At 38.6% G+C, this 9,395-nt stretch overlaps 1 long non-coding RNA gene across 2 annotated transcripts; it reads right to left on the bottom strand.

Annotated features, from left to right (window-relative positions):
• Window positions 1-5,513: 5,513 nt before the first annotated feature.
• Window positions 5,514-8,874, bottom strand: LOC131255529 (uncharacterized). Of its 2 annotated transcripts, none has more exons than XR_009176134.1 (3): window positions 8,648-8,874; window positions 6,402-6,491; window positions 5,514-6,056 (listed from the first exon to the last, which is right to left on the bottom strand). It is a non-coding gene; the product is annotated as an uncharacterized LOC131255529 (long non-coding RNA). The 2 variants fall into 2 exon arrangements; XR_009176135.1 differs by lacking the exon at window positions 8,648-8,874 and adding an exon at window positions 6,574-8,638.
• Window positions 8,875-9,395: the final 521 nt, after the last annotated feature.

Here is a 9,395-nt window from a genome sequence, read left to right as displayed (position 1 = left end):
GAATGATCGATTCGAAAGTGATTGTGATCAAAATGGAATGCAACATGAATTCTCAACTCCAAAGACACCTCAATAGAATGGAGTAGTTGAAAGAAAAAACGGGGCGTTGCAGGAAATGAGCTCAGTTATGCTCAATAGTAAAAACATGGCTAAAAGTTTTTGGGCCAAAGATGTCAATACCGTCTGCTATATAATTAATAGGGTATATCTTAGTGCAGGATTGAATGAGACTCCATATGAACTATGGAGTGGAAAACAACCTAGTGTAAAATATTTTCACATCTTTAGTAGTAAATGCTATATTCTTAAAGACAGAGAACATCTAGGCAAATTTGACTCTAAAAGCGACTAAGGGATTTTTCTAGGATATTCTACAAACAATCGTGCTTATAGAGTGTACAATTTAAAGACATTAACTATTCAAGAATTTGTCAATGTAGTTGTAAATGAGCAACTTCATGATCAGAATAGTCCTGAAATTGATATTAAGGATGAAGTAGACATGCTCACAATAGGTAAACCAAATAAAAAAGTCACTTCACCTCATTAACTTCAACCGTCAAACAACTTGCCACTCATTAAGGATCATCCCATCAATCAAATCATTGGAGATCCTAATGATGGTGTGAAAACTCGACGACAACTTGAAGGTATTTTTAGTCATCTATGCTTCACTTCTAAAATTGAGCCCAAAAATGTTATAGAAGCTCTCCAAGATGAATTTTGGATTATAGCTATGCAAGATGAGCTCCAACAATTTGAAAGGAATGAAGTGTGGCAGCTAGTTCGTAGGCCACTTGATACTAACATCATTGGAACAAAGTGGATCTTCAAAAACAAGTCTGATGAATCTGGGAATGTAGTAAGAAATAAAACAAGACCCATGGCAGAAGGCTACTCACAAATTGAGGGCATTGATTTTGATGAGACATTTGCCCCTGTAGCTCGCCTTGAGTCTATAAGAATTCTCATGTCTATGGCATGTGCGTTAAAATTTAAATTATTCCAAATGGATGTCAAAAGTGTCTTTCTCAATGGTGTACTTGAAGAAGAAGTATACATTAAACAACCAAAAGTATTTCTAGATCCTAAGCATCCTCAACATGTATACAAATTGAGCAAAGTACTTTACGGACTAAAGCAAGCATCCCGAGCATGGTATGAGCGCTTGATGCAATTTTTACTAGATCACCATTTTTGTAGGGGAAATGTTGATAAAACACTACTTACGCAAAATACTGGGAATATCTTGTTCATTGCCGAAATTTATGTAGATGACATTGTCTTTAGATCCACCTGTGAAGATGTTGCTCATGAATTCGCTGAATCAATGAAATCCGAATTCGAGATGAGCATGGTAGGTGAGCTGAATTTCTTTCTGGGATTGCAAGTGAAACAATTGGAAAATGGTGTATTTGTGTGTCAGTCCAAATATGCAAGAGATTTGATAACTTGATTTGGACTTGACTCTAACCACACTCAGAATACTCCCATGAGCACCACTCTCAAACTTTCTAAAGATGCAAATGGAAAGAGTGTGGATCAGCGCTTGTATCGCAGTATGATAGGCAGCTTACTCTACCAAACCGCGAGTCGACTTGACATTGCCTATAGCATTGGTGCGTGCACTAGATTTCAGGCCGATCTTAAAGAATCACATATATCCGCGGTAAAAAGAATTATACGATTTGTGGTTGGGACTACTGACTTTGGCTTATGGTGTCCATTTGACACATCTACCATCATTGTTGGGTACTCAGATGCTGATTGGGTTGAGAACATTGATGATCACAAGTCCACTAGTGGAGGTCGCTTCTATATCGGAAATTGTCTTGTATCATGACACAGCAAAAAGCAAAACTCAAATCTCATTGTCTACTGCTGAAGTTGAATACATTATAGCCGGTAGTTGTTGCGCACAGCTTTTGTGGATGAAGCAAATGTTGATGGATTATGGCATTAAGCAATCTACAATGACAATTTTTTGTGACAATACAATTGCTATCAATATCTCAAAAAATCTAGTTCAACATTCTCGAACAAAGCACGTAGATATCTGACATCACTTTATACGTGAACTTGTCGAGGAAAACATTATCATGCTAGAACATGTGCCTACCGAGCAACAATTGGCCGATATATTCTATTCTAAACATTATGGTGCATTGAATGTCTTCTCTTCCCTACACTAAACTTTATCATCTATTTGTTCTTGGCATGCTTCTTGGTACATCCTTTGCCAATGACTGACAAAAGGGGGGAGAAGAAACCTACCCACCAAAACAATGATTCTTTGTTCTGTAGAGTTTGTTCCTTATTTTTACAGGTTGATCATGGCAGAAACTACAGGGGAGCAACATTATTGTATTACATATTCAAATTGTTTAGAGTTGTAAATTGAAAATTTGATATGTAATCTTTCATTTTTTTTTATATGTCATTGGTATGAGCCATGACGATGTCTTTAGGTTAGGTTGGTTTTTTGTCATGTGATTGACAAAGGGAAAGATTGTTAGTGCACTCACCGTGCACACTATGTTTGTCAATCATGTGACTAGTTGTGTCAAGTAGTCAGATGGGTCCTTGACAAATGAAGACCGATGATGCAGCTAGAGCAGAAGCCCAAGTTACAAGTTCAAAATACAAAGAAGCTTTTACGATTTGGATCTTGCCTATAGATGATCCTAACCCAAATAGGAAAACCCGCTTAGATCATCTATTCAAGCCATTCCAAGTTTATATTTTCTATCATTTTAATGTCGGCTTTAGAAGGTTCAAAGTTGTTGAATGAATTGTTGGACAAAAATTTAAACAGGAAAATCTATTCTAATTCGGTTGGTAAACGGGCCACCGAATGGCACCTTTGGTACCACTGAAGTGCCACTTAGTACTACTGAAGACACCTTCGGTATTACCGAGAGTGCCCAAAACATTTCGGTACCACCGAATGCTACTGAAGAACATAGTTAGGCAGTACCGAAAGTGACGAACACCATCCAGCAACTTAAGGATCTAATTCGGTACCACAATACTACTAAATGTTCACTCGATAGCACCGAAAACTAACCGTTATAGATCCGTTGGGGACTTTTTTATATAAATACAGGACCCGGAACTTTATGAAAATTGTGGATTTATGCAGTTTAGAGTATCTAGTGTATTCCAAGCTTATCCCACTCATCCTAGACTCTATCCACACGAAATTCATGCTTTATACGTTATGATTTCTCACTTCAATAAGCATTCAAAGCTCCTATTGATGAAGAACATGATCTCAAGCCTCCTCTAGAGTACAGATACCAAACCTATTGGCAAATTCATAGTCTCGGTGTTACTCTAGAGCGTTCATTCACTACCCAAAAAACAGGGCAACGCCGACAGCTAAAAACCGACGGCAATGACCTTCCCCAATGGCTTTTAGCCATTGGAAGGTCCGTCGGGAAAGGGGGGCATCCGTGTTGCTCGCCGACATCTTCAACGGCTAAAACCGTCAACCTTTCCAAGAGAAAAGTTCGACGGCCAAAGTCGTTGGCATTTGCAACAATAAAAAACCATGGCATTTCTGAAATTCAAGTCCAACCATTCACCGACGACTTTAGCCATCTCCATTTCTCATAAATTAAAAAAATAATTAATTGCCTAATCAACGCAAACATCCAAAACTAGATATACCCATTTCTCCAAAGCCCTAAACCAACCTATTTGAGACGGTGAGTCTACACAATAGAAAAAGAAAAAATCAAAATCAAATATATCATCCAAATTCCAAACATTGTATTTCCATAAAACACCATTGTATGTGCATTGGCCCTAAATAGACGAATCTAAAAGACATTTAGTTCATATTTATGATAGCAATGCATTTTTAAAAGTTAAAACACTAATTGAAGTGTTAAAGATTTTTTTCTTTTTTTGAAAGTACCATGGTTAGAGGAATCCTCGGGGTTAAGTGTCTTGAATGGGTTTTGATGCTTCCATTCCTTTTCCTTAAGGGCCCGTTTGATTTTCCATGATCCCGGTAAATCCTTGGTAAAGAAATAATTATTACTTTTTCACTTGTTTGAAAATGAGTGAGTAATTCCACCTAGAAAACCGGTCTAAAAATGTTAACTTAAATCCGTGGGCCCCACCATAATGTATATAATATATCCGCATCGTCCATCTGTTTTATTAGAATATTTTAGGGCCTGAGCCGAAAAAAGTAGGAAGATCTAATGCTCAATTGGCCCACATGAAAGGAAACAATGGACTTAATTTGTCCACCGTTGAAAGTTGGTTCTTTTACTGGGCCCACATTGAAAGTTGGATTGACCGACATGCCTTCCTCCTTCCTAGCACATGAAAACGGTAAGTTCACATTCAAAGAGTTGAAAAGGACTCGGAATTATAGATTTTGATTAGACAGGATTCTGAACATCAAGGACTGATTTTTATCATTACGAACTCCTTGATCTGATAGGAACTGCAATGGATGAAGGATGACCTGGAATTCCTCCAGATTACAAGTTCCTAACCCTTCAATCACGGGCTTACGCATAGATAGTTAAGGTGAAGAAAACAACGACCAAAACTGGATGACTAAAAAAGCCAAAAAGAGTATGGACTGGAGTCAAGATAATTGTAACATGGTCATACTTGTAAGTTTGCAAGTAGTTACCAATCTTTGTTGTGATCATCTCCTGAGAATTTGCATTTAGAGGATCAGTCAAACTGACCCTTGTAATACTTGACACCCACATGCATACTCGGCTAACATAGAAAAATAGTCTAACAATCAGATTGACTGGATAATCCAAGAGAGGACTTGACCAAGAGTAGGATCCCACCTGTATTGCAGGGTTGAACACAACATTTCTTCCATACAAACACAACCTTTTTTTTTTTTTTCGAAAGGTCAATCAAACACTACCATATATAGCTTGCTGCAAAATCACCCAACATGACACTGAAGTTGATGAGTATTGATTGGTTGGACTCCCATGTATTTTCGTTAATTTACATAATAATGTATGCATGCCTAATGAGTATTGATTCTTTATCTTATAGGAGCACTCGACTCCTGAGAATCCCATAAATTAAGAACTCCCTTCTCTCTTAAAGTTGCCATGTGAAATTCATAGCTTTTTCCACTGTGGTCCATCACTTATGAATAGCACAATGTTGTCAAAATCACTACTGTACCACAAATTGTAAGATTTTCTGATTTTCTTAAATTATCAAAAATAAAAAAATAAAAAAATCTGAAAAATATAGAAATGGAAAATTAAAAGCTCATCAATCATCCATTTCCCATCAACATGCACCTATAAGGTAATACTTGTCATGATATTGGTAATTGAGAACATCTAGATGGATGCAAATCATGACAGTGTATAAACGGCATTGTAGTCTTCCTGAACTGAGACAAGGATATTCATGAAGGAATTACTCAACTTCTGTTTAACATGAATCTCTTAAACAAAAGGAGAAGAGATAACTATTAGGCAAAATGAAGTGACCCATGTACCAAAAACTGCAAGAAATGCAAGCACACGCAAGGAAAGGAATCAAATATAAGTTTGGGAACACATTCTCAAATTACATTCAACATAACATTGACCATCAACGTTTATAACATTCCTCCATATCAAAGACCGGTTAGACTTTCAATGATGGCAACTTCAACCATTTGTACTTTGTGAGTATTATGATTTCTCTAAATGCATCCAGTACAATTTTTTGAACTTTCTGAATATAATTAAGCAAGACCAAGCAAGAGTATCTTTTCATAGACTGGTGGCGTGGCGGAAATATGGTTGCATGAAGCGTGAGGCAAGCAAGACAACAGATTCAGATGTAGGAGCAGGGAAGCGTCTGTCCGCAAATGTTATCAAGTGTAAATGTCTAGGAAGTGGGACATGAACAGGAGTCTGAAGCATGATTCGAAGCAGGAGCGGCACCTATTACAAGGATCCTGCAACTAAGGTTGAAGAAGGGCGGGGTTTGGAATCTTGGTTGGTTTCAATAACCTGAATTTGAAAGGGAGTTTTTTGAGTAATAAACTGAGCAGGCAGGTACTGGCATCACAGAAAAAAAAAAAAATAGAGAATCAAATGTTGAGACAAATGAAAACCAATAGAGAATTAAATGTTGAGACAAATGAAAAGCAAGGCTGGAATGGCATGCACTGGCATCACAGAATTTTTATTTTTTATTTTTTTAAAAGGATTAAAGGATTAAGCAGTCAAGATATGATTATTAACTCATGAAAGCAATAAGGAAAGATGGAATGGTCTTAAAAAGAAAAAAGAAAGAAAACACCAAATGCAATGAAAGATAATAATTGGGGTTGGATCATATATACCGAAGCCAATTCATAAACATGAATGTATTAAACGAAACTCAAGGGTGAGATGCCAGACCTGTCAAAAGGTTTCAGCCCAGTTAAGAGCTCCAGCAGCAAAACTCCAAACCCATAGACATTGCTCTGTCTCTATCATTCAAAAGGTAGCCTACAAAGAAAGAATGATGAGTGTGTTTTCTTATCAGTTTGTGTGTACGCAAGAGAGAGAGAGAGAGAGAGGTTAATCCCACCTTCTAACAAGAGCAACATCAGGATGGAGAAGTGAGAGAACTTGGAGAGGGATTCGAACACGAGTCTCATTTTAATCTTTCGAAACGCAGACCCTATCTCTAGATCTAGCAAATCTCAATGAAAAAGGGAAAAAATATCCATAGCAACGAATTGAAACGCCTTAGGGCCTGTTTGGATGCCTGTAAGTTCTTTAAGTTGTGAATTACAGGTAAGTCACTTACATGTGAAAGTCACTTACAGGTAATCCTGTTTGGATGTAGGTTGTAAGTCACTCACAGGTAAGTTGGTTTTTATGTTTGGGTAACCTATAAGTTATTTACAGGTAAGAAGCTTTATATTCACATCGAACAAAGTTTAGCGTAGGGAATCATTCCAATATGTTATGATTACATTAAAAAAAAAAAAAAACTTGGCACCAAATATACAATTTTGTTAGGCCCATCTAGATAAATGTTTAAGCCAATTCTTAAGCTAAAACACTCATCAAGTTAGCCATAAAAGTGGGCCCACTAATTCAAAATACCTATAATATAGAGCAATAACTTAGTATAAGAATTGATAGGAAACAATTGGAAAATTTTAATTGCGCTCGCTATGAAATCTTTTTGTTGTAGCTAGATGATTGGGTTCTTTGCCGGATTTACAACAAGAAGAATGGCTATAAGAAAATAGTGCAACACACTAAAGAAACATCCCACAAAGAGACTATGGATTCTTTTGAGGCCATTGAAGATATTAGATCAGCCAGAACTCTATAAGCAAAGGTTGATAACAACTCATTTATAGAGTTGGATCGTATATGATTCGAATTGTTGGAAGCAACTCGTCTTTCTCACTCAACGCCAATCCTGAAAGCCTTAATAGAGCCTAATCATTGTATAATTTATGGGACCACACACAAGATGGTTTAATAAAATAAAAATGGTCCATCTTAATGGGCAATGGCTAAATAATAAAAATTAAAAATATAAGAGCAATGGTCCACCATGATGGACTGGACCATGGGACCCGCCTTGATGTATGTTTCAACAGTTCATTATGAGGTATGGCCCGATAAAATAATAATAATAATAATAATCCAAATCTTAGATGAGCCACACCACAAGAAACAACGGTAATTGAATGCCCACCAATAGAATTTCTTGTGGGCCGCAAAAGAGTTGGATCAAGCTTATATTTATGTTTTCCCTTATCTACGTATGTGTGACCTTATCAACAGGTTGGATGGCAAATAAACATAACAATGGGCCCTATGTAGTCTTTAATGGTGGACGTTCAATCATCACTGTTTCCCGTGATGTGACCCACCTGAGATTTGGATTTGCCTCATTTTTTGGCCCAAGCCCTAAAACAAGATTGCAGAAGTGATGGACAGTGGATATATCAATACATAAGGTGGGCCCCACTGTCATGGCCTCACCGAATCGGGCGGATTCAAAAGCAAGAAAAAAAAGAAGCTTGTAACCCTAGCAACCGGAGAGAGGTGTAGAGAGAGAGCTGATTGCAGAGACGGAGAGAGAGAGAGAAATTGGAGCTGATTGCAGGTAGACTGTTGGTGCATTTCTCCCCCTTTCCCTCTTTTCAAAAATCCAAACGTTGAGCCTGTAAGTCACTTACAGGGAAGTGACTTCTCACCCCCAGCCCCCTGCAGTTTCCTGGAAGATTTGCCTGTAAGTGACTTACAGGTTACAGGTGAATTTCCTCCCCCAAACACCACCTGTAATTGACTTCCCTGTAAGTCATTTACATTTTACCCAACTTACAGGCATCCAAACAGGCCCTTAGGAACCACTGAAACAGATCTCAAGCCCTAAAACAATACAAAATCAAGAAAACTGCAATGAATCGAAGAACAAAAACAACATATCTCAAACCCTAAACAGTACAACTACCCAATACTGAAATCTTCGGAGAAGCAGAAAATATATAACATGAATGCAAAGAAAAATGGAAAAGGAAAAAGCATCTTCTCACTTCAATCTTCTGAAATCCAAACCCTAGCTCTAGATCTAGTAAATCCCCACCATAACCAGTATAAAAAAAAAAACTCGCAAAGCGTATAGATCAAGATACCTGATGGGTTATCGAGTTGCTGCGGCTGGAGAGAGCCCAAGGCAGCCGTGAGAGAGTGAGAGAGAGCAGGAAGAGAGAGCGAGCGGGAAGAAAAAGAGGAGGGTGAGAGATAGAGATGACGAGAGAGGAGAGGGAGGGGATTAAGGCGACAGAGAGACAGAGGAGAGAGATTTGGGTGAGAGATCGATATGAAGAGAGAGAGATGAGAGGGAGGGGACTAGGGCGACAGGGAGGAGGAGAGGGGCTTGGGTGAGAGAGGAACAGACAGAGAGAGAGAGAGAGAGAGAGAGAGAGAGAGCGCAGCGGATTTGGGCGAGACGGAAGCAGACGGCGTAGTGAACTCCGTGGAGCCCACCTTTAGATAAATCCACTCCGTCAATCCACTTTAAAAGATAATTTTAGGGCCCGTTTGGCCGGTCGGATTGGAAGGGATTGGATGGTTTTGGAAGGGATTGGAAGTTAAATCCCGGGATTGGCCGGGCGTGCCAAACAAGGTCGGTGGTGTGATACCAATCCCATGGATCTTAAGACAATCCACTGACAACACCATCATTACCTTTAAATCCCATCCAATCCACCCTAAACCGTTCAAATTTGCCCCGGACGTGTTTGGTTTGAGGGATTGGAAGGGATGAGAAGGTTTAATCCCGGGATTAGCCGGGCGTGCCAAACAGACCGGATTTAGCAATCCAGGGTTATAGCAATCCCATGGATCTCCAGACAATCCACTGACACCGCCATAATTACC

This window comes from Magnolia sinica, chromosome 9, assembly GCF_029962835.1.
Source record: "Magnolia sinica isolate HGM2019 chromosome 9, MsV1, whole genome shotgun sequence".
In the NCBI taxonomy this organism is placed as follows: Eukaryota; Viridiplantae; Streptophyta; class Magnoliopsida; order Magnoliales; family Magnoliaceae; genus Magnolia; species Magnolia sinica.
This window is presented reverse-complemented; position numbering and strand designations above follow the sequence as displayed.